The sequence below is a fragment of the Mobula hypostoma genome, chromosome 10 (genome assembly GCF_963921235.1).
Source record: "Mobula hypostoma chromosome 10, sMobHyp1.1, whole genome shotgun sequence".
Taxonomy (NCBI): domain Eukaryota; kingdom Metazoa; phylum Chordata; class Chondrichthyes; order Myliobatiformes; family Myliobatidae; genus Mobula; species Mobula hypostoma.
Genome location: NC_086106.1, coordinates 54,166,143 through 54,192,644, shown reverse-complemented (window position 1 = coordinate 54,192,644; position 26,502 = coordinate 54,166,143). Strand labels below are relative to the sequence as shown.

General features: G+C 44.1%; 1 long non-coding RNA gene across 3 annotated transcripts; it reads right to left on the bottom strand.

The window, feature by feature from the left end:
- Positions 1–659: 659 nt before the first annotated feature.
- On the bottom strand, positions 660–24,547 carry LOC134352909 (uncharacterized). Of its 3 annotated transcripts, XR_010019501.1 has the most exons (5): positions 24,161–24,547; positions 19,250–19,372; positions 8,425–8,515; positions 7,653–7,725; positions 660–921 (listed from the first exon to the last, which is right to left on the bottom strand). It is a non-coding gene; the product is annotated as an uncharacterized LOC134352909 (long non-coding RNA). The 3 variants fall into 3 exon arrangements; XR_010019503.1 differs by lacking the exons at positions 19,250–19,372; positions 24,161–24,547 and adding an exon at positions 17,974–18,107; XR_010019502.1 differs by lacking the exons at positions 19,250–19,372; positions 24,161–24,547 and adding an exon at positions 15,284–15,304.
- Positions 24,548–26,502: the final 1,955 nt, after the last annotated feature.

The following is a 26,502-nucleotide window of genomic DNA, read 5'->3' as shown; positions in this document are numbered from 1 at the left end:
TTACCTTTTCCACCTCCCACCTCCCAGCTTTTCACCACCCCCCCTCCCCCACCCAATGTCTCCCTCACCTGGCTTTATCTGTCTCTAGTTATCTTGTACTTCTTCCCATTTCCACACATTCTTATTCTGGCTTCTTCCTCCTTCCTTTCCAGTTCTGATGAAGGGTCTCAGCCTGAAATGTTGACGGTTCATTCCTCTCCACGGAATGATGCCATCTGCCCTGCTGAGTCACTCCAGCAGTTTTTTTGTGCTTTGCTCAACATTATAATTATTTTCTTTTCCAATTCGACACGTTTCATTTTCCATTTTATTCCTTAAAGAAATGTATACCATTGGAAAGTTGTGAATTATTTATTTTAGGTATTTGCCAATACTTGTCCAGCAACATTTTTAAATCTAATTTCATTGTCCAGCTTGCTGAAGTCACTTATTATACTTTCATAACTGATTTTGTTCAAATCGAGAGGCATAGGTTGTAAAGGAGATCCGAGAGGTATTTGTTTTTTTTATTACTAATTTTTTATTGCAACACCAACAAATTACATTCAATACAACCAGTTGCCAATTACATTTTGACTGCTTAACCCAGCCACCCCCCCACCTTCATCACCATCCCCCACTCCGACCCTCTCTGCCCCCCATCCCTCTCCCCTCCACCAACCAACTGAATAGTAGTGCATACACAGACAAAGCATTCCTATTTTAACAAAAGTTCTTTTAAGTTAGATATCAGATTTGTCCACATTAAGATTGTGTTTGGTTGTGCATCATTTACTCTTGCTGATGAAAGTTCCAGGTAAGAAATGTCCAAAAATCTCCGAAGCCAGTGAGTATTTGAAATATCATGGGGAGGTTTGAATGCTGGACTACAATCTTCTTAGCTGCAGTCAGGCCTGCCAACCAGACTTTGCGTGTCTTTTCCTGTAAGGGAAAGGTGGGAATCATCATTTAGAAGATGTACAGCAGGGTCCATTGGTAATTGTACACCCATTAATTCTGTAAGAGTACTGATAACCTTCCCCACAAATAAAAAACCCTTGGACATTCCCATACAACATGTATAAAAGAGCCAACGGTTCCGTGGGGGCAATATGAGCAATAAGGGTCAGGAACCAGTCCTATTTGATGTCTAATTCTCAGTGTTAAATATTCTCTATGACAAAATTTCAAGTGTATTTACCGATGATTTGGGTTTTTCGAAGCACCGGCAGCATTATCCCAAATCGCATCCCAGTCTAAGTCTTGTCCTAATTCAGATATGTCCCTATCCCAGGCTTTCATTCCTGATGTGGGCATATATTTCTGGGAGTTTAATTTATCACAGATATATGACACTATCTGTCCTGGAGCACTCTGTATCCAACTTAAAATGGGATGGTCCTTTAAGTCTGACCCCCAGGGAACGCCGTAGGCTTTACAAGCTGATCTTACTCTGAAGTAGAAGAAAAGAGAGTGTTTATCAATATTATATCAAGATACCAGTTCTCGAAAGCGAAGGATAGTATGTGCCCCATTAATATCTTGAGCAGTAGTAAAACCTTTATCCTCCCAAGTTCTGTTAGTGAATGGTTTCCCCTCAGATAGAAAATGATTATTGTTCCATAATGGAGATGATTTCCATCATACTCTTTTAAATTTTAGGAATTGTTCTGCTGCTCTAAACGCTTGTAGCATATGGGTTAAAACTGGACCATAATACAAATCACATTTTTTTGGTAGACACACCTATAAGGAGAAACTCCTTCAATCTTATTGGTGCTATTAGCTCTTGTTCTATATTTTTCCAGGATGAAACTTTATCCTCCTCCATCCAATAGCTAAGACTTTTTAATACAAATGCCCAGTGATACAATTTAAAATTTGGACATGCCAATCCCTCATCCGACTTTCTGAATTGTAGAGCTGACCACTTAATATTGAGTCGTTTACCATTCTAAACATAGTATCGTAATAAGGAGTCCAGTTTTTGCCAATATCCTGCTGGAGGTGCAAGTGGGATCATTGAGCTGATAAAATTAATGCGGGGTAAGATGTTCATTTTAATGACTGATATACGGGCTGGGACTGATGCTGGCAGGTGTCTCCATCTATTAATACCTTCCATTTTTTTCAAAATTAAAGAGTAATTTCTTTTAGCCACAGATGATAGGGAAGTATTAACTTTAATACCCAAGTAGAGGACTTCATTTGTAACCATAATTTGGGGAGGGAGAGACACCTTACTTTTATCCATTTAATCAGCATCAGTGCTGATTTTGACAAATTAACTTTGTATCCTGAAAGAAATCCAAATTGCTCCAGTGTTTTTAAAGCATAGGGGAGAGTTTGAACATTTGCCATATAAACTAGCATGTTGTCTGCGTAAAGTGATATTGAATGTGATGTTGTACCTATTGTAATAGGGGAGATCTGAGGAGAGTTTCTAATTAAATGTGCAAGTGGTTCAATAGATATAGTAAACATTAAAGGAGACAAAGGGTCCCCTTGTCGTGTGCCCTATCCTATGTCAAATAACTCTGAGAAACCTCCTCCCACACATATCCAGGCTGAAAGATTAGCATATAGTGTTTGAATCATATTGATAAATTTATCGCCGAACTGAAATTCTTTTAGAACTCTGCAAAGATATGGCCATTCAAGACGATCGAATGCCTTTTCAGCATCTGGAAATAGCAGGCCACAGGCAGGCGGGATTTTATGTGTTGCACTCAGTATGTGTATGAGCCGGCGAATATTATCGGATGAGAGACGCCCCCTGATAAAGCCCACTTGATCTGGGCTAATTATTTTCCCAAGTCTACTGGCTAAGACTGGCAAATATCTTGCGGTCGGCATTTATCAAGGAGATTGGACAGTAATTGGCACACTCCAAGGGGTCCTTACTGGGCTTAGGTATAACTGTGATCAGGGCTGTGTTTAGATCTCTATGGAAAGCGCCATTTCCAAAAGCATAATTTAATGTTTCTAACCATACTGGTCCAAGAATATCCCAAAGTGCTAGGTAAAGTTCCACAGGTATGCCATCTATGCCTGGCGTATGGCCCTTATTTGTAGCTTTGACTGCTTTAAGTAGCTCATCCAGTGTAATAGGAGAGTCTAGAGTTTTGGTGTCCTCTAACAACAACGTAGGGAGGTCTAATCCACTAAAAAAAAAATCAGTGAAGTCATTCTCAGAAGGAACTGAGCCACTTTCACACAGTTCTTTGAAGTAATTCTTGAATGTCTCATTTATTTCCTCTGTTGAAGATACTACTCCACATTTATCGCTGGTTGGTATAGACCTTTTAGCTTCCTGTTGTTTGAGTGTTAGTGCTAAAAGATGGCTCGGTCTGCTGCCTTCTGCACAATACTTATGTTTGGTTATATGGATCATGTATCCTGCCCTGCGTCTTAATAAATCATTTAATTCTGCTGGTTTTGTTTTGAGCTCGTTTTCTTTTGTTCTGGTGTATCTCCTTTTGAGATCGTTCTCCAACACCTTACGTTCTTCTTCTAGGGTGGAAATCTTTTGAAGCCGGCTTTTATGTAGACGGCATTATTTCGTAAGAAACCCTTGACGGAGGCCCAAATCACTGTCACATCTGAGACACTATTTTTATTTAAATTTATACATTGCGTCAGTTTTGTTCTCGGTTGTGATAGAAATTCGTCGTTTTTTTAGAAGGGTGGAGTTAAACCTAGTAGCCTTATTTTTAATTTTGCCATAATTAACCCAGTAGATATGACTGGGTTGTGATCCGATAGATGTCTGGGCAAAAATTCTATTGAGTGTACCAATTCTATTGAGGCAGCAGACCGGAGGTATATAAGGATGTAATCTATCCGAGAGAAAGTTTTATGTCTTGTGGAGAAGAAGGTATAGTCTTTAGTAGATGGATTATGCACCCTCCACACATCAGTTAAATTTAAATCTGTTAGAAAAAGGTTAAGTGCTTTGGAAGCAAAGTCTTGAGAGCTTGATATAGTTGAGGAAGATTTATCGAGGTTAATGTTTACCACAGCATTCATGTCCAAACCAACATATAGTTTGTAGCCACTTAACTTCAGTAATTGTGAGGTAATTGAGGGAAAAAGTTCAACCTCAAATTTAGTTGGGGCATATAATGATTGCAACTTTTTTACGCTGAATGGATGTACAGCAAAAAGCTAGACGTCCTTTATCGTCGGTGCCAGTCCTTTCAATTGATACATTAATACTACGTCTCATTAATATCATAACTCCTTTTGTATGAGTACCATCAGCTGATGCCAGAACGGGTTTATAAAAGCAGCTTTGAACCCTGGGAATGTCATTAGGTTTAAGATGTGTTTCCTGTAACAGCACAGTATCTATTTTCTTTCTGTGTACGTAAGAAATCTAAAACCTTTGAACGCTTGGAAGGAGAGTTTAATCCTTTAACATTAAATGATACAATAGTAAGATTTTCTACTTTATCTGTGTTGCTCATCTTCCCCTGAATCTGTTGTTGTAAGTTGGTGGTGGAGCCCTGAGTTACCCCCCTTCCCACCCCCCTCCCATCACCCCTCACATTCAACCCTTTACTTTGTAACATCTGTGAGTGTCAGACACTGAACAATAACCGCCTCCCTCTAGCACCAACAAATTAGAAAGGCAAAGCAGTTCTCAAAGACAATCATATCAAAGAGACAAGAAAAAAAAACCTGGTTGAACCTGTAAACCTATATAATTAAAACCATTTCTGTCTCAAATATAATATACCACATAATCAAGACCCCAACAGCTCTCTTGCGAGAAACTGTTGCTTTAATATGGGTATTTGTTATATATGGGAGTGATTGATATCTAGAATCAGATGCCAGAGGAGGTTATGGATTCAGATACAATCAGCATGTTTAAGAGAAATTTAGACAGACACTTAAATAGGCCAGGCATGGAAGAATACCACCCTAATGGACAAATGGGTTTAGTATAAATGTGCGAAAATATTGGCATGCATAAGACGGGTCAAAGGGGCTATTTCTGGGCTGTATGATTCTATGAATTTGAGACCCGATTTTGGACTCACTCTAAAAACATAATATGGAATTCTAATACATCACAACAATTCTTTCCTGGAGAACTCTGTAACATAAGATTTTTGATTAATCCTGTCGAGTAGATATAAAATAATTTGTTTCCTAATTGGTTCCTCAATACTTTTCTGGTATAATATGTCTTAAACACATCCCACAAATTCATTCTATGATATGGTTTGTCATTTCCTTTGCTCAGGCTATATAATAAATCCACTGAGATTATTGCATTATTCTTGTGATACTACCTCTTCTTGTTCCTGTAGATCCTCAGGTAGCAATACAAGTAATTCTGGTGACCAATAAGCTTTACCAAAGAAAGTAACTTCATAGCCCCACCCATCCTGTTTCCATACACTCGCTGTCTGGTCTAAGGTCCCTCCCTGTTACTGACTTAATCGTTACGTCGAGATTCTTCAATTCTTGCACCACCTTCTTAAAATAGTACCGTTTAGATTGCATTGCCCACTTAGTCTGTACACTCAAGTGCTAGCCCAAGAAGAATTTAGTAGATAGAGAGAGGAAAATATTCAACAATGCTCGTAAGGTCTGGTTTGAAACAAAATGAGCCGTTTCCTACTGGCTCCCAGAAATTCCTGATTTGCTACTGCTCAAAGTGGAGAGCCAGCATTCGGGAAGACATTCAGAAACATGAGCCCATGCACCGAGAGAAAGCAGAGGAACACAATTTCTCCAATTATCCACCCACCCACCTATCTCTTTAGATACTCCTGCTTCATTTGTAACAGTCTGCAGATCCCTCATTGACCTCATAAGACTCCTCCAGACCCAGGCAAGTGGAGTGGAGGTAGGTCTGCTATCCATTTTGAGAAACCATCCAAGATGAAGGTAAAGGCAATCTCCATTCCCTGGTCTATGTTCTCCTCAATAATGTTATTTATCATTGTGCTCATTTTTATGTCATTTCCAAATAGCCTTGTGCTCCTTACATTCATGCTTCAGGGATTTGATTTAACTGGAGAAGCTGTGGATTTATTCAAATCCCGGATAAACTCCATTGTACTTTGTAAAACATATAGAATATGTTTTTTCCCCTCAATGCCTTTTGCCTTCCCTGCCTTAAGAACACAACAGTACAGCACCTTGCCATTCCAATTCAGCGTGATCATAGCTGAGCTATACTGGCCACAGCTCCTCTTCTGTGCCAGCACCCAGCAACCCCTCAATATTTCAGTCTTTCAAATAATTAACTGTTTCCACCTTAAATGAATTTACTGATCCTGGCTCCACCATCCTTAGGACGGAGAGTTCCAGAGATTGTCCACCATCTGAGAAAGTTCAATGCAACTCACTATTCTCTTACTGCCAGATACTTATCATCACTGACTGAGACGGTTATCAGATATATTACTGACATATTTGTAGTCAATATTCAAAGCTCAGAAACTTGCCTCCATTCTACTCCTGCTACACAACGTCATGCAAGTTATGACTGTAACCAACAGGGTCACCAAAGACCCAACCTGTACGGACTAAGAGCATGCAAAGCTCTGCCATTATTCTAAATATGCTCTCAGTCTTTTCAAATGCAACTTGGCATCTCACAACTTGCCACTCAGTTGGAGTTTATCCGCAGGATGAATACGAAACAGTTCAAGTTACTTGTCCCCACTCCAGAACTAACCTTCTTCCAATAGTAGATTAGATTAGATTCAACTTTATTGTCATTGTGCCGAGTACAGATACAAAGCCAATGAAATGTAGTTAGCAGCTAACCAGAAATGCAAAGAATGTTGTTATTTACAAAATAACTGCTAAGTAAGTGCTACAGCACACAAATATAAAAGTACTGAGACAGTACAATATGGGTGCAATACTGCTTAGCGCTGTAACGTGAGGTTCAGCAGGGTCACAGCCTCAGGGAAGAAGCTCTTCCTGTGCCTGCTGGTGCGGGAGCGGAGGCTCCTGTAGCACCTACCGGATGGGAGGAGAGTAAAAAGTCCATGGTTAGGGTGAGATGCATCCTTGATAATGTTTTTCGTCCTGCCCGGGCAGCGTTTATGGTAGATGTTATCAATGGTGGGCAATTGGGTGCCGATAATCCGCTGGGCAGTTTTCACCACACGCTGGAGTGCTTTGCGGTCTGATACGGGACAATTGTCATCCCACACTGAGATGCAGTTGGTGAGTATGCTCTCAATGGTACAGTGGTAAAAATCCGCTCTGCCATTGCATATATATTGGTCATTGCACAGACATTGCTTGAGAATGCACATAATTGGAGGCAGAGCTCCAAGTCACATTAACTCTTCATTGATCCACGAATGATGATTGGCCTCACGTCACTCTAATGTCTACCAAGGCTCCTCTGTCACTTTGCCCCCATTGTTCAATAGCACTCCAACAATAAAGGTTCACATTGAGCCCCTAGAATATCAAGCTCTCAAACACAGTAAAAAGCTCATGATGCACTGGGCAGCAATAACCACTTCCTAAATGTTTCGGACATGTGGATTAGCTACAATGTGCATTTTAAAATACTGGAATATACCAACAATATTGTCTATACAAAATCTTTTTCCTACTTTGTCATTTACTGATGGCACATTTCGTAGAGAAGCTGTCTCCTAGCCCAGGGAGCAGAGTTCAATCCTGACCTGTGCTGTTTTCTGTGAGTTTGCATTGTCCTTGTAATCGTTGGGTGCTTCAGTTTCCTCTCACATCCCAAAGCTGTGAAGCAGATAGATTAATCGTTTGGTATAAATTGTCCTCGGTATGTAGATCAGTGGTAACATCTGGGGTGAAACATGTGAACAAAATTGGGATTATCGTAGGATTAAAATAAATGTGTGGGTGGTCAGTATTAACAGTGGACAGAGAGCTATTTACATATTGCATCTCTCTATGACCCACAATAGGCCAAGAACACCTATCTCACCATCCTCCACCAATGCCACCTCCTCATGCTCTGATTATTCTCCATTGACCCTCTTGGGCAAGCCATGGCATTTACATAGTTGAATCTGGATTCTATAAACAGGTACCCTGCTACGAACTTCGTCATGGCGAGGGGTGGACAAGGGAAACAATTATAGGATGCTCTCATAGCTTCCTTTAAAAAATTTAACAGTGCATGACTCTTGGGAATTCCAGACCAGTGATCACTCAAGATGGAGAAGGACATCCAGGATGGCACCAGTAATATCTTACTCACTAAAAGCCCAGGGGAAATGACAGTTTGACCGTCTCCCAGATCCACTGCCAACTATCTCCTGCCTCTCACACTGAAGAATCGGTGGGCCCCACATTGGCCTCATCAGCCACCTAAGAATCCACAAAACTGAGGTGGAAGTAAGTTAGCCTCATTTTGGATCTACTGTGCTTTTTCATGCAAGAGTCAAATTTGGCCAATCTCTCTGTATCACTCACTGTATTCAATTATGTTGTTGCAAATACACTGCTGTTGTCTCTTTCACTTGTCAGTTGCTCTTCATATCGGAGAGAGAAAAGACTGCTGATGCTAGAATTTAGAGAGAGAACAAAATTATTGATTTATTAGATGGCTTATGTTGTGAGAAATTAATGGAATCCAGTATATCAATAGTGCAAACAACAGGAATTCTGCAGATATGGTACAGAAGAGAGAATACAATATCGTGAGGCATTGATAGTGACAGTGAATAGGAAAAATGTGGGAAGGAGGGTAAATATGAAGCCATCTATTAAGGACAAAGTTTGAGCAGCATAATGGGAAGATAGTAATACTGAACGTCTGTTAACATTGATCACTAAAATGTAGCTGCTACATTCAGAACTATTCAATAAACCAAATGGAATGTTAGTCTGAGAAAACAAGGACAAAATCTTAAAAGCTTAAAATCAGAGCCAGGCCATTCAGGGACTAAGCACAGTTAGAAGATCCTGAAGGAGGCCATGTAGCCTGTTGTCATACTATGGAGTAATCCTGTTGTCCTTTTCACCATTTCCCCCGTAGCCTTTGTATATTCTAATCTATTGAATGTCTTTAAGAAGACCATAACTGAAATGACTGTCTGGCAGTAAACTAGGTGGGAGAAGGGTCTCCTCAGACCTCCTTTAATTCTCTTGCTATTCATCTTAAGCCCGTGCGCTCTGTATCTCAGCCCTTCCTTCAATTCCTTTCCCTGTGTTTTATCTGGATGCTACATTACTTTGAAGATGTCCATCAAATGACCTCCCAATTCCCCCTGCTTTATGGAGAATAACACTAACTTTTCCAAAAACCCCCCAACCTAAAGGTATCCCAGGCCACCACTCTACACCTGCCCATCACTGAGCACAGTCATCCAATTGTGGGAGAACCAGTGCTTATAAAGGTTCCAAACACCTCTCTTGTTTTATTGCCTCTATCTTCATTCGTATAATTCAGGGTCTGTAAAGTTTCTTAAGTTTTTGATCAGTGCAGACTCTGTAGGTTGAAGGGCCTTTTTCTGTGATGTACCTTCTTTTGATCTTTCTATACGCAATTTAAAATTCAAATGGACAGATTTTTGGAAACTCGGGGTATTAAGGTATATGGGCCTGAGGACAGAGTGAAGATGAAGAAAGCCAAGATTTCAATGAAAGACCCACTCATTTCAATGCTTCTCTCTCTCTGTGCCAGTGACTCTGTATCAGTCAGTGCATTGCACCCATCTGCATTTCTCTCCTCCTGCTGGTCTCTCTCTATTGTACTACTCAGACCATCCCTCTCTCCCCCTGCTGGTGACTCTGTCACTGCATCACACCTATCTGCATTTTTCTCCCCCTGCTGGTCCCTCTTTGTTGTGCTACTCAGACCATCCCTCTCTCCCTCTGCTGGTGACTCAGTCACTGCATCACACCCATCTGCATTTTCTCTTCTTGCTGGTCTCTCTCCATTGTACCACTCAGACCATCCCTCTCTCCCTCTGCTGGTGACTCAGTCACTGCATCGCATCCATCTGCATTTTCCTCCCCCTGCCGGTCCCTCTTTGTTGTGCTACTCAGACCATCCCTCTCTCCCTCTGCTGGTGACTCAGTCACTGCATCGCATCCATCTGCATTTTCCTCCCCCTGCCGGTCCCTCTTTGTTGTGCTACTCAGACCATCCCTCTCTCCCTCTGCTGGTGACTCAGTCACTGCATCGCATCCATCTGCATTTTCCTCCCCCTGCCGGTCCCTCTTTGTTGTGCTACTCAGACCATCCCTCTCTCCCTCTGCTGGCGCCTCTGTTGTCGTCGCGGCTATCCCTCGAGGTCGAGGATGATAGTCTTCATTCTGTTGATCTACTTATAGGCTCTTAAGTGGCTTATGAGTCCAATCTTGGCTTTGAAAGTTCTTCCGCATTCAGGACAGGTAGTTCCAGATGGCAGATCAGGCTTTGGTTGTTGCTGCCTCCCTTTCCATTTTCTTCTCTTTTCTTCTAATTCTGCACATCTGTTGGCTTCAAAAGTTGCTGTTCCTTCTCGGATGATGGCTTGCCAGAGTTTCCTGTCCTTGGCATTGGTTTCCCAGTTGTTGATGTCGATGTCACATTTCTTCATGTTGGCTTTTAAGGCGTCTTTGAATCTCTTCTGTTGTCCGCCTCTTTTACGTTTGCCTTCTTTAAGCTGGGAGAAGAAGATTTGTTTCGGCAGACGTTTGTCTTTCATCCGAACAACATGACCGCTCCATCTTAGTTGGTTCTTGATGATGTAGGCTTCAATGCTTGTTGTTTTTGCTTCACTTAGCACGCTGACGTTGGTTCTTCTATCTTCCCAGCTGATATGAACAACCGGCTCTTCCTTTTGCTGAGAAGATCCTTCTGGAATCACAAGCCGGTTTTAGACCATCACATGGAGCAATCGACATGATCTTCACCATGCGACAACTACAAGAAAAATGTCATGAACAACTTCAACCTCCAACCTGTACATGGCATTCATTGACCTCACCAAAGCCTTTGACTCGGTATCAAGGGAACTCCTATGGGATGTCCTATCCACCTATAGATGCACTGAAAAGTACATTCGAATCCTGAGACTCCTCCATGATGGCATGCTTGCCACAGTCACAGTCAGCAACAGTAACTGTGAGCCTTTTCAAGTTTGATCAGGAGTAAAATAGGGATGCGTGATTGCCCCAACTTTGTTCACCATCTTCATTGCGACAATCATCCACATTATCAAGGATGACCTACCCCCAGGAATCGAAATTGTCTACAGAACAGATGGCAGACTTTTCAATCTTGCCCGTCTCAAGTCCAAAATGAAGACATCCACAAGTTCCCTCATCGAGTTCCAATACGCAGATGACAACAGTGTTGCAGCTCTTTCAGAAAACCACCTACAACAGACTCTGACTGTCTTCAACCGTGCATACACGAAACTTGGACTTACCATCAATTCCAAGAAGACTCAGATCATCTATCAACCATCACTAACTGAGACAAATTGGATAGAACCATCAATTGAACTTGGCGAAATGACCCTGGAAAATGTGGACCACTTTCCGTATCTTGGAAGTCACCTCTCCTCCAATGTCGACCTTAATGACGAGATCCAACATCGTCTTAAATGCGCTGGAACAGCTTTTGGACGTTTCCGAACAAGAGTCTTTCATGATCGTGACATCCAAACAGACGCCGAAATGTGAGTGTACAAAGCAGTGGTAATCCCAACGCTCCTGTATGCATCAGAAACCTGGACAACATACCGACATCTGAAGGCACTTGAAAAGTTCCATCAATGCTGTCTTCGACACATCTTCTGGTGCCTCGCTCACTGAATGGTACTGCTGGGATCTCTCTATGGCACACATTGTTAAACAATCGACACAGTCAGGGAGGACATTTCCCATTGCACACGTTTGGGTAAAAATTTCCAAAGGGCTTCTCTCAGTCTCCCAATATAATTTTGAGAAAGATTCTGAGAAGCCCTGCATTCACAATGTAAACTGTACTTACATGCAGTGTGGGATTCATGGAAATAATCTGAGGAAGTTGTAGCAATCGATCAAGAGTTTGTTATGCTCATTGCATTCTTCCTCTGCCAATTTCATCCCATCACAGGACCACGGACCTTAATGGTCGATTATCTACCACCTACTTTCCCCTTCACTATTAGGATATGTGGATTTTAATAATTATGTGTCTTTATTTCTCACATATCTCCCTCCACGTTGATTTGTTCTCCCTTCTTTCCTTACCTCGATGCCATGATCACCTGGTTCCTAGTACAGCCACCTGATCAGTACCCCACTCATTGGTGACCCTGCAGCCTACTTCAAAAATGCGATTCCCTATTCCCATTTCCTCCGTCTCCGCCGCATCTGCTCCCAGGATGAGGCTTTCCATTCCAGAACATCTCAAATGTCCTCTTTCTTTAAGGATTGTGGTTTCCCTTCTACCGTCATCAACGATGCCCTCAACCGCATCTCCTCCATTTCCCACACTTTGGCCCTCACCCCATCCTCCCGCCAGCACAACAGGGACAGAGTTCCCCTTGTCCTCACCTACCACCCCACAAGCCTCCGGATCCAGCACATTATCCTCTGTAACTTCCACCACCTTCAACAGGACCCCACCACTAAGCACATCTTTCCCTCTCCATACCTCTCCACTTTCCGCAGGGATCGGTCCCTCTGCAACTCCCTTATCCGCACGTCCATCCCCACTGATCTCCCACCCGGCACTTATCCTTGTAAGTGCAAGTGCTACACCTATCCCTACACCTCCTCTCTTGCCACCATTCAGGGCCCCAAACAGTCCTTCCAGGTGAGGCAACACTTCACTTGTGAGTCTGTTGGGGTCATCTATTGCATCTGGTGCTCCCGGTGCGGCCTCCTCTACATCGGTGAAACCCGACGCAGATTGGGGGACCGCTTTGTCGAGCACCTCCACTCCGTCCGCCACAACAGACAGGATCTCCCGGTAGCCACCCACTTCAACTCTGCTTCCAATTCCCATTCAGATATGTCCACACATGGCCTCCTCTACTGCCATGATGTGGCTAAACTCAGGTTGGAGGAGCAAAACCTCATATACCGTCTAGGCAGTCTCCAGCCCCTTGGTATGAACATAGAATTCTCCAACTTCCGGTAATTCCCTCCCCCTCCCTTCCTCTATCCCTATTTCACTCTGCCCCTCCCCCAGCTGCCTATCACCTCCCTCATGTTTCCACCTCCTTCTTCCACTACCCATTGTTTTCCTGCCTATCACGTCCCTGCTTCTCCTCCCCCACCCCTTTGTCTTTCAAATTACTGGTTTTTCAACTGAAACTACAAGCATTCTTCCAACCCTTCCCCACCTTCTTTCTTCAGTCCTGACGAAGGGTTCTGGCCCAAAACATAGACTCATCATTTCCACTGATGCTGCCCGACCTGCTGAGTTCCTCCAGCGTATTGTGAGTGTAGCCTACTTCTGCTTCTACCTTCTTGTGAGTGTATAGCACCCCTTTACTCTAATCCCAAATTGTTCTCCCTGTATTCCCATCGACACCATACAGATTCCACCACTCACCTATACTACGGACAATTAGTCTACCTTCCTACAAAGCTTTGTAAACAAGGTCTTTGTCCCACAGGAGATTTTGTGGATATTGGATCGCCCACAATGTCCCAATTACATGCAAGGTCAGCTTCCATCATTTCCTTCTTGCAGTCTCCAACAAGGTTTGCCCCACTTGCCCTGCATGAGCAGAAGACCCTTCCCACCTTTTAGAAAGTAATCTAAGGTTAAGGAAGGAAGAGGAAATCCCCCGTTCTTGAATTCACACCATTCCCAACTTGTCCATGAGACACAGCCCCTGCTCCCTTAACTTCATTTGCACCAAACCATCCACCACGATTGTATACGTACCTGGATGGCATTCTAATGTACTGCACTCTCCCCTTCAAATCAGCTGCCACCAAAAAAGAAACCCCTCAATTCTCTGACCTTGTTTACCCATTCAATTTCCAGCTTCCATTTTCACCACAGAGTTCTAATATCTCACATTGTCATGAGAATCATTTGCTGATTCCTCTAATTTCCTCTCAGCTGCCTTTTGATCCTGCACAACAGCAAACTGACTCTTTGCAACTTAATTAGTGATAATCCTTTTGAGTATGATTAATGGAGTTCACGTTCATTCTGCCCTCAGCCCCCCAAAGCCTTTGACAAGACTCAGAGCACTTTCCTCTTGGATGCCTCTTCCTGCTGCTTGTGTTGGTTTGGCCTGCGCAAACCTGGTTTCATTGTGTTGGCCTTCTGCACTGCCAGGTTGAGGCCCAATGTAAACTGAAGGAACAACACCTCATTCTGTTTGGGTAGTCTGCAATTTTCCAATTTCCAGTAACGTTCCCCCACCTCACGTCTGTCCAATCCATCCGCAGTCCTCTCATTTATCTTCCCTTACCTATATTCCATTTCCTCCTCCTTCCACTTCCTTCCATCTATTACACACATATTTTACCCACCAGATATTCCCTCTCCCATTTGATTCCATCTGCCCTTCACCCCTCCCCTAACTGTTCAAGTTTTCACTTTCCTTACTTCTCAGATTCCATTCTCATAGCCTTTGTGTTCCTGCCTATTGGCCTCTAGAGGCTGTGTGAATCCCCACATTCCCTTGTCCCCACATTGCTCCATCAGCCATTTTTCCTGCTTCCACCTATCACCCATCTTCTTCAGCCTCACATCTCCAGCTCTCCCCCTACCCCTACCTGTCTGCACTTGTCCATCATCCTTTATCTGTCCTCAGCCCACCAATTACCTCCTGGTCCCTGTCTCACCAATACCCCTCTCCTCACTATATTGGTCATCTTCCGTGCAGCAGGCTGTTCACTGCGATACCAGCATCTGCATTCTCTCATGTCTCCTTTTACATTTAGCTGTTCGGTTGTACCCAGTATTTCCCCTCTCTTCAACACAGAACTATTACTTCTGATGTGCCACTGATATCCACTCTCAACTCTCTCCTCATATTTACATCCAGCCACACCATCTGAAAGCACTGAATCAGTCTGTAGACATACACCAGCTCCACTCCAGTACATCTTCTGCTGTCTCCAGATTGTGCTGTTGCACATCCACAAAAAGGCTGAAGTGAGTACAAATCGTCCCCAATTAAATATTGGTAAGGCTTAATATTTAACTGGAGAAGATTCATACTTACCCCAGCCTATACGTGGCTTAATCTGTATTCTTAAGCTTCTGCAACCACTTTGCTCCTTGAAGACAAATACTATTCCTCTCTCTGCAACCTGCCCAAAAGTGAGCAAGACATTGCAAATTTGATACTGTTTAACACAGAGGTAAGCTTCAACTTACTGTTAGGACTAGTGATCCCCACTTCAGTAGTATGACTCAACAACTTAACAGTTGCAGAAACTTATCCACTCTTTTTTTAACTCCAGACTTGGCAAACTCCTGCCTGTCTCCCGTATTCAACGTCATTCCAAACTAAACTGCTCAGATCTTAAGTCATTCAACACCACTGAGTTTACTGGCTCACACTAAGCTCCCAGGTAAGCTTCAACACAGTATTAAAATTCAAACTAATATTGTCACCAATAATTACATCGGTTAAAAAACCATGCTCTCTGTTTTAGCTGGGTAACTGCAACATGGGAATGGGCGATCTTCCATGGGTTATGCTGCACTTCTTTAATTCTTACTTTCTATTTCTTACATTGTGGCTGTTGTGAGTGAAGTAACTGCAGGAGGGGTAGTTTGCCAAATTTATAAATAGTGCAGAGAAAGAGAATGTTCCAGCTGAAATCATGTCGTAGCAGGAATGATAATGATGCAAGATACAGGGAGGAGGCTGCATGCAGTAATTCAGCAGTTAGATTTAACTAAAGTATTCAGGCTAAATTTGGAGCCACATCCCATGGTGGTTGTGTTGTTTGGTTATAAGGGAAACTGCATTTACACAAAGCTACCTGAAGCTAATTTATTGTAAAAAGATATAAATTTAGCAGTTAAATAAGTCAGTTCGTACCTTTGAAAGGAATGCATTGCACTCCATTCCGAAAAGGATGGGAAATCCTCATGTGGAAATTCTAGTTGCACTTGATATACCAGTATATTAAAGGTAAACAGTCTCTTCTGTAAACATTCCTGTCTTCCTTTTTCACCCAGAACAGCAGAGCCATTCAACTATTCCTCTAATTACTATCATTGTATTTATTCAGTCACCAATGATTAATGTGGCTAAGAAAGATAAATAAAGACACCTTCCAAAGTTCCTCAGCCAAAGTTGACCTACGGAAACACCACAGCGTCCCTCAGGATATGGATGGCTGAATAACTGGTCTGGCAGTTTCCCATCTTCTCTCCTCAACTCATAGTTGCTGGAAAGCCTGAAATATTGCTTTGCAGTTGCTCAGGAAGTTATACTTTTATTGCATCACTGCTCTGAGCTCAGCAACATTTACTTGGCTCTGTGCTGAACTGAGGCTGCGGCTGTAGGCTGCTCTGGGCTTTGCGCATGAGGGCTGTGTGGCAATTACTTGGCTCTGCACTGAACTGAGGCCGAGACTATGGCCTGCTTCGGCTGCTCCAGGCTCTGTGACATTTACTTGGCTCTGCACTGAACTGAAGCTAAGGCTGTGGCCTGATCCAGGCCTCGTGTCTATGAACTCACTTTTGTTCCGAATGCTACTTGCTTACTTTTATTGTTTGAATGATTTGTTTGTTTATCTCTCTACACATTGGGTGCTTGACAGTTTTCTTTTTTAATGGGTTCTTTTGGGTTTCTTTGTTTTGTGGCTGCCCGTAAGGAAGCAAATCTCAAGGTTATATAATGTACACATACTTTAGTAATAAATGTACTTTGAACTTTGCCACTCCTGTGACTCTGCTACTTACAACATTATCCCCAGCACTGGCAAAAGATCATTCACCTGAAATATGACCTCTATTTCTGAAGCCACCAATACTGAGTATTTTCATCTTGGGATTCACAGAATTACAAAGCACAGAATTGGGGCACTTGCACCAACATCTCCCTGCTAGCCATCAAGTATTCACAATGCTAATCATATATAGTGCAATGGTTCAAGCACTTGGCCCAATGCCTCTTAAATTCTGAGAGTCTCTGCCTCCAGCTGTGCTGACTAAGTCTGATTTATTCTGTCCTTTCCAAGTGTAGGTTAATCCTATCCCTGGGATTTTTTTTCAATAGCTTCCCTACCATTGATGTTGGAGTCATCAGCCTATAATTACCTGGTTTACAACTGCTGCCTTTCTTGAAGAAAGATGCCACCGTTGCTGTTCTTCAATTATATGGCATCTTATCTGTGATCGGCAAATGTCTCTCAGGGTCTCCACAATTTTCTTCCTTGCCTTTCACAGCAGCCTGGAATCCATCCCATCTCACGGTGCATTTATTGTGCAGCATGTCGTGGGAAAATGAGGTGCCTACATCCCCTTCAGCCTCTTCCCAATTTGAGGCATTCACTAAACGATCATATCTCCAGGGGAGTTCCAGTCTACAGCCTAGTAAACCCATGCCAGCCCAGTATCTTAGAGCCAATACTCAGGATTCCCAGGGCTAAACCAGGCAATGAAATTGGGGCATCTGTAACAGTCCAAGGACACTGCTGAGAGTACATAGATGTATGTTCTGTCAGAGCATAGAATATAGAAGTTGGGGTGATATGCTGCAACTACAAAGCACTGGTTAGGCTGCACTAGGGGCATCATGCTCACTGCAATACAGCATGCATGTGATTGGCTTTGGAGAGGATGAAGAGGATGTTGCCTGAAGTGGAGGATTTTATTTGTGGGAAGAGATAGGATAGGTTGGAGTTGTTTCCCTTGGAGCAAAAGAGTCTAAGGAGTGACTGATAGAGGTATTTATGAAAGGCATATATCTTTTTCTTATGTGTCAATAACAGGATGGCATAGCTTTAAGGTGAAAGGAAGGAGCTCAGGGAAAGTTTTTTTTTAAACATGAGAGTGGCTGATATCTGGAATGCACTACAAATGCAGAAGGTGGAATTAAATAGACTTACTATATTTAAGAGGCATTCAGACCAATACTTGAACAGACAAGGCATAGAGCACAGTCCTAATGTGGGCAGAGGGCATTAGCGTAGATGGTCAAAAAGTCCGGCAGTGATGTGGTGGGCTAAGGGGTGGATTCCTTCCTGTGCGACTCTATGAAAATTTAAAGTTGATTTTTGTCAGTCATAGGCACATCATGTGTAAATGCCAGAAAAATATAGCTTTTTGTGGCAGCAGCACAGTACAACACAAACGTGACAGACATGAACACAAGTAATTCAGCAGATACTGAAATCTTGAGTAATACACACAACATGCTGGAGGAAATCAGCAAGTCAGGCAGCATCTACATTTCCCTCCATTGATGAATATAACTGTACTCAGTGACCCTGGGATGGCGGGTGGTGTGCATAAGGCATTTCACCGGGACGCTGATAGTTCAGTATCACAGTAAAGTCCCTTGCTAAATCAAAGAGAGACCCACTTACCAATCTCAGTCCAGAACATAATCATTGGCTCAGTTTAACCACTCTCTGGGTGAAGAAGTTCTCTTTCTTCTCTGCCCTAAATGGTCAACCTCATTCTGAGAAATTGATCTTTACTTCTAGACACTCCGATCTGGGGAAACGTCCACTCTATAAGTACCCAGTTTCACTCCTGTTACAATTTTATATGTTTCAATGTGGTCACCTCTTTCTCTTCAAAAATCTTCTTCATATCTTCTCAATGGACACACAGCCCATCCCAGAAATCAATCTCCTGACCTTTTAGTATGCTCTATCAATACTGTTTAGAGTAATAACTGTGCATTTTCAACTATAAGTAACCCATACTAAAATCAATGACATAATCATAAAACTAACGCAATCTATTTAATAATTGTATTGTTTTTCATTAGGTAGATGAGACAGTGAATTACTTTCTTTGACATATATTGTATGCCTACTTGGGGCTGGACAACTCATAAAATGAGTGCAACTTAAAGGTTTTCCAAATTCAGTGCAAGCTAACTCTCACAGAATCAATGCTTGTTTTGCCTGAATGTATCACAAGACAATATAAAAGATTGTGGTTTCAGGGAACAGCTCCCTTACACTTAACATTTCATAATATTTTATGTCAGCTTGTTTGAATTCCACTTACTTTGCTAGTGGTAGCAAGAGGACACTGAGTAACATCTTCATACTGAAACTGGCCATGACTTAACCTCAGAAAACACTGGGCAGGGAAGTGAAATGACACATCTAAAACACTGAAGTCATTCAATCAGTTTAACCAACTTACTTGGAATTTATGCTCCAAATGGGGCTCAGCAGATGTAGTTTCCCACTAGCCTCAAACAAGTGAAAATCTTGTCTGATATCCAAGCAACAAACACAAAATGCTGGATGCCAGGCCAGGCAGCATCTAAGGAAAAGAGTATAGTTGATGTTTCAGGCCGAGACCCTTCACCAGGACTGGTGAAAGAAAGATGAGGAGTCAGAGTGAGAAGGTGCGGGGAGGGGAGGAAGAAAATCAAGGTGATAAGTGAAACCGTGGGCGGGGGGGTGGTGAAGTAAAGAGCTGGGAAGTTGATTGATGAAAGAGATACAGGGCTGAAGATAGGGAAATCTGATAGGAGAGGATAGAAGGCCATGGAAGAAAAAAAAGGGGGAGGAGCATCAGAGGGAGCTGATGGGCAGGTTAGGAGATAGGGTGAGAGAGGGAAAAGGGGATGGGAAATGATTAAGGGGTGGGGGGCTTTAGCAGAAGTTTGGGAAATCGATGTTCATGTCATCAGGTTGGAGGCTTCCCAGACTGAATATAAGGTGTTGCTCCTCCAACATGAATGTGGCCTCATCGCAACAGTACAGGAGGCCATGGATTGACATATCGGAATGTGAATGGGAAGTGAAATTAAAATGGGTGGCCACTGGAAGATCCCACACGGTGAAGCAGTCGGGTCTCACCGACATACAGGAGGCCACACTGGGAGCACCAGATGCAGTGGATGACCCCAACAGTCTCACAGGTGAAGAGTCACCTCACCTGCAAGGACTGTTTGGGGCTCTGAATGGTAGTGAGGGGTGAGGTGTAGGGGCAGGAATAGCACTTGTTCTGCTTGCAAGGATAAGTGCCAGGAGGGAGATCAGTGGGGAAGGATGAATAGACAAGGGAGTCACACAAGGAGCGATTCCTGTGGAAAGCAGGGGGTGGGAAGATGTTGTTGGTGGTGGGGTCCTGTTGGAGATGGCAGAAGGTATGGAGAATTATGCGCTGGACATGGTGGTTGGTGAGGTGGTAGTGTGTGTTGCTCCCATTAAACTGTTTTGACTGTTTAAAAAAAACAGAAAATGCTTTAATAAAATCTCATCAGAAAGGCATTATTTGTGGAAGGAGAAAGAGCTAAGGTTAAACATGAGAAAGTCTGCAGATGCGGAAAATCCAAAGTAAAGTCCTGGAGGAACTATTTTCTTTCTGAATGGGCAGTTTCACCATTTCACACGGTTTTCTTCATTTGTTAGGTTTATCTAATCTCTTGATTCATCCATAATCCTCTTTAGCCTTTTGGTCCCCATTTGACAACTTACTTTCTTACCTTTCTTTGTGTCATCATTTTTGTCAACTATGCGTACAGTATCTTCATCCAAATCATTTCTATAGATTACACAAAAAAACTGAGGTTCCAGCAGTGACCTGTATATCACAACATTCCTCTCGTCTTGCCAACCAGAAAAAGACACACTTATGCCTACATGGTCATCCGTCAGCAGCCAATTTTCTGACCACACAAACACGCTACCACCTACACTATGGCCCTTCCTTTTCCCACAATAACATTTGATGCAGCACCTTATCAAATTCCTTCTGGAAATATATGTATATCACATTCGTCTGGTTGCTTTTAACCATAGCATGTGTTATTTCTTCAATGTAGCTACTTAATCAAATAACCTGCACATCTTTGTAAGCAGTAGATTACCAGAGCACCCAGAGAAACCCCGGGTATTCACAGGGAGAACATGCAAACTCCACGCAGACAACATTTGAGGTCAGAATTGAATCAGGGTCTCTGGGCCTGTACAGCAGTGACTCTACCAGCTCTGCCACAGTGCTGTGAACTTACTAAATCCAGACACAGATGTCATTGCAATTTAATGCTATTCTTAGAGTCATAGTGTCACAGTAAAGTACAGCACAGAAACAGGTCCTTCGGTCCATCAAGTCCATGCCAAGCCATTTAAACTGCCTACTCCCATTGATCTGCACCAGGACCATAGCCTTTCATACCCCTACCATTCATGTACCTATCCAAACTTCTCTTAAATATTGAAATTGAGCTTGCATGCACCACTTGCACCGGCAGCTCATTCCACATTCTAACAACCCTCTGAATGACAAAGTTTCCCCTTATGTTCCCTTTAAATTTTTCACTTTTCACCCTTAACCCATGACCTCTGGTTGTAGCCTCACCCAACATCAGTTGAAAAGCCTGCTTGTATTTATCCTATCTGGACCCCTCATAATTTTGCACAGCTCTATCAAATCTCCTCTCAATCTTCTATGCAAGGAATAAAGTCCTAATCTATTCAATCCTTCCTTACAACTCACGTTCTCCAGACCCAACGATATCTTTGTAACTTTTCTCTGTACTATTTCAGCCTTATTTACATCTTTCCTGTAGGTAGGTGACCAAAACTGCACACAATACTCCAAATTAAGCCTCAGTAATGTCTTATACAACTTCAACATAACATCCCTTCTCCCGTACTCACAATACTTTGATTTATGAAGGCCAATGTGCCAAAAGCTTTCTTTACAACCCTATCTGCATATAACACGACTTTCAATGAATTATGGACCTGCATTCCCAGATTCCTTTGTTCTAACACAGTCCTCAGTGCCCTACTGTTCACTGTGTCAGACCTACCTTGGTTGCAAGACTTGGCACTTGTCTGCATCAAATTCTATCATTTTTTAGTCCTTTTTTCCCAGCTGATGCAGATCCTGCTGCAAGCCATGATAATTTTCCTCGCTGTCCACTACACTCCAGTCTTGGTCATCTGCAGATTTGCTGATCCAGTTAGCCACACTATCATCCAGATCATTGATATAAGATGACAAACAACTATGGACCCAGTAGCAATGCCCCTGGCACTCCACCAGTCACACGCCTCCAGTCAGAGAGGCAGCCATCTATTACCACTCTCTGGCTTCTCCCACAAAGCCAATGTCGAATCCAGCTTGCTACTCATCTTGAATGCCAAGTGATTGAATCTTCTTGACTCACCTCCCATGTGGGACCTTGTCAAATGCCTTGCTGATGTCCATGTAGGCAACATACACTGCCTTGCTTTCATCAGCTTTCCTGGTAACTTCCTTGAAAAACTCTGTGAGATTAATTAGACATGGCCTACCATGCACCAAGCCGTGGTGACTATCCTTAATCAGTCCCTGTCCAGCCAAATACTGATATATCCAGTCCCTTAGAATATCTTCCAATAACTTTTCCACTGCTGATGTAAGGCTCAGCAGACTATAAAATCTTGGTTTATTTTCAGTTCAACGCCTTCCATAAACAGTGGAACAACGTTGGCTATCTATACTGCAGTTCTCTGGTATCTCACCTGTTGCCAAGGATGAGTTAAATATCTCTTCGTCTTGTTATGGATTATGATTTATGTAAACTTTAGTTTTATGGGTGATGAGGAACTGTAGGCTCTTCAAGATATGGGGAAGGTGTTGGCAGGAGGGACAGAAGGATGAGTGATTTGTGAGGTTGTCCACTCAAGATATGCACAGCACAAAAACGGCCTTCAGCACAGCATGCCCACGCCACTCCCTGTCTGAAGCTAAACTAATTCCTTCTCCACTACAGAGTTGTGGCGAGGGAATGGTAGACAACTCAATCCTTTCTATCACTAATTACAAGGGAGAGCAAGGATATAAAGTAACAGAGATATTAGGAAAATAAAGATTAAAAAAAGGATGACTTCACTAAATGGAAATGGGAGATAAATGAAACCTTTGTTTGAACTGTCTTGGTATGCAGTAGTTTCTATCCCATGACATGGTTTTGGTCCTCAGGCACCAGCTTTAAGAATTGTATCCTTGTATTGGAAAATTACCAAGACTTTTTGACAGCTTAGACTATCAGGGAAGATCAGTTTGAAAATTACCTACTTATTACTATTTTATTTGTTGTGGAGATGTTATTTGAACCTGTTACTGAGAACTGAATGAGCACTCAGACAAAAGTCAATAAATTTCAGAGACACAGCACTAACTTGAAGAAGACAAGTTGTATGAAACTGAAACTCAAAACTAGTTATAATTTAGAGGAAGTAATTAATGTGACAAGTAAAGGATTGTTTATGGAATTACAGAGGTCAGCAAACTTCTATACTGCTAACAGAGAAATGGAATGCATAGAATTGGAAATAAATTATTGAAATGGAGATGGTATTGGTAAGGATGTGGAGAGAGAGTGCAGAGATAACTATATATTTAATCCAATTGGCAAGATGTAGCTAGTTGTGTGCTGAGTCCCAGATTTTCCATTATACTGTACTTGATAGCAACCTAGATATCATAATAAACACTTACCCTCGTTTGTTAATGCCACGGTAAATTACTTACATCAGAGCCCAAGTTGCATTGGCAGATAAAGAGAATGGATCAAATGAAGCAGATGGACTTTGGTAAAAGCTGAATAGGCTGAAAATAATCAAAACATCAACCAGCATCTATGGCGAGAGACATAGAACTTCAGCACAAACTTGTTCAGCAGTTTGAATATAAAACAAAATTTCCAATAAACGGTCATCAACCTCGAACATTAGCTCTGCATCTCTCTCCACAGATGCTGCCCAGCCCACTGGGTATATCTATCATTTTCTGTCTTTATCTTAGATTTCTAGTATCTGTGGAGGTTTGTAGCTGGAGCTTAACATGGGGCAGTACAAAGCATCCTTTCAGGTGGATAGACCAGTTTTCAGATTTGTGGTAATGTGGGAGCATGGACGAGCACAGAGTTTAAGTCCTAGAGCAGAATCATTAATGGTTCCTAACTTAGTGAGATAGAGACCGAAGTCTCTATCAGAGAACTGGAACACAAAAGGGTAAATGGAAAGTTACTTTTTTCTATTGGGTTTCTATGGTATCCTTTCTACTACTGCAATTTCCCTTTGGTAAATTTTAGGAAAATATACTCACATTTTGAGCTGAGTGGTAGCCAGCAGTTCCATTTAGATCTCTGCAGGTCACAAATGTCTGGATGCACATGCCCTGACTTGAATATTCAAGACAAGATACTGGGGTACCTGACCTCCTGCTCTGGTACGGAACTAACCATCAGGCCCAGTAACGGAGTGATGACTTGTTGAGGAGAGAGGCCAGAGACACTTTGCATCCTTCACTGACACACAAACTGTAGCTCCTTCATTTCTAAGTCCCGTAGAAAATAGCAGGTGAATGTAAATACCTTGGCTATTCTTTATTTTAGTGTATTTCAATATTTGTTAGGATCTAAAGATGTTTCCTGCCCAGAGATGGAACCTTGAGGATCATCGAGGCTTTACTTATTGCTTGGAACCTGCTGCTGGTTGGATGCCTGCTGGGAACAGAGGATAAACTCATTCAACCCTCAATGTGAGAAGAATGCTCCCTTCCCTCCCCAACTCCCATCCCCTCCTCCCTCCTCTCATTGTCTCTACTGTCCATGCCCTCTCCTGCACATCCCCCTCTTCACTCCAAATCCCTCTCACTACCTCCATCCCCTCCCCTGCTCTCATCCTCCCAAATCATCCCCCCTCTTTCCCTCTCATCTTAATCTCTCCCCACTCTTCCCATCATACCCTCTCCTCCATCCCTTCCTCTCTGCCTTCTCCTCTCAACACCCCTTCCTCCCTTCCTTCACCAATTCCCCCACTCTTCCCAACCCCTCCCTTCTCCACAGCCCTCTACTCTCCCTCACCCTCTACACTCTCACCATCCCCCTCAAATCCCCAACCTCTCCCTTCTCTTCCCATCCCATCCCCTTTAAACCACCCCTCCTCCCCTACCCACTCCCCAATCTCCTCCCCCTCTTCACCCCTCCTTCTTCTCCCCTCACCCTTCCCCTCTGTCCCCTTACCTACCTCACGCCTCCCCTCTCCCCTCTCACCATCCCTCTCACCCTACAATATCCTCTCCACTCTCTCCCCTCCCCTCCCTTTCCCCTACCTCCCATTCCCTCCCCTCTCTCCTCCCCCTCCCTACCCCCTCTCACCCCCTCCCTTCACCCTCACTCACCCCCCTCTCGCTCCCACCCCACACCCCACCCCTCCCCTTTCTCCCCACACCCCATCCCTCTCTTGCCTCTCCCCACACCCCACCCCTCCCCTCTCTCCCCACATCCCACCCCCCTCCCCACACCACACCCCTCTCCCCCCACATCCCACCCTCCCCTCTCCTCTCCCCACACCCCAACCCCCACCCCTCTCCCCACTCTCCCAACACCCCACCCCTCCCCTCTCTCCCCACACCCCTCCCCCAACACCTCTCCTCCCCTCTCTCCCCACACCCCTCTCCTCTCTAACCACACCCCACCCCTCTCCCCTCTACCCACACCCCTCCTCTCCCCACACCTCACCTCCCCTCCCTCCCCACACCCCTCCCTTCTCTCCCCACACCCCTCTCCTCCACTCTCTCCTCTCTAACCACAACCCACCCCTCTCCCCTCACCCCTCCTCTCCCCACTCCCTTCTCTCCCCCAAACCCCACCCCTCTCTTCTCCCCCCCCACACTCCACCACTCTCTCCCCTCTCCCCACACCCCTCCCCTCTCTCCCCACAACTCTCCCCTCTCTCCATACCCCTCCTCTCCCCACACCCCTCCCCTCCCTCCCCCTCCCCACACCCCTCCCCTCTCTCCCCACAACCCTCCCCTCTCTCCACACCCCTCCTCTCCCCTCTGTCCCCACCCCTCCTCTCCCTTCTCTCCCCACCCCTCCTCTCCCCTCTCTCCCTACCCCTCCCCTCCCCTCTCTCCACACCCCTCCCCTCCCCTCTCTCCACACCCCACCCCATTCCACTCTCCCTTCTCCCCACACCACTCCCCTCCCCTCTCTCTCCATACCCCTCCCCTCCCCTCTCCCCACACCCCTCCCCTCTCCCCACACCCCTCCCCTCTCCCCCACACCCCATCCCACTCCTCTCTCCCCTCTCCCCACACCCCTCCCCTCTCTCCACACCCCCTCCCTCCCCACATCCCCTCCCTCCCCTCTCTCCCCACATCCCCTCCCTCCCCTCCCTCCCCACACCCCCTCCCTCCCCTCACCCCCTCCCTCCCCTCACCCCCTCCCTCCCCTATCTCCCCACACCCCCTACTGTCCCCTCTCACCACACCCCTCCCCTCCCTCCTCACACCTCTCCCCTCCCTCCCTCTCTCTCCATACCCCTCTCCCCACACCCCTCCCCTCCCCTCTCTCCCCTCACACCCGTCCCCTCCCCTCACACCCGTCCCCTCCCCTCTCTCCCCACACCCCTCCCCTCTCTCCACACCCCTCCTCTCCCCTC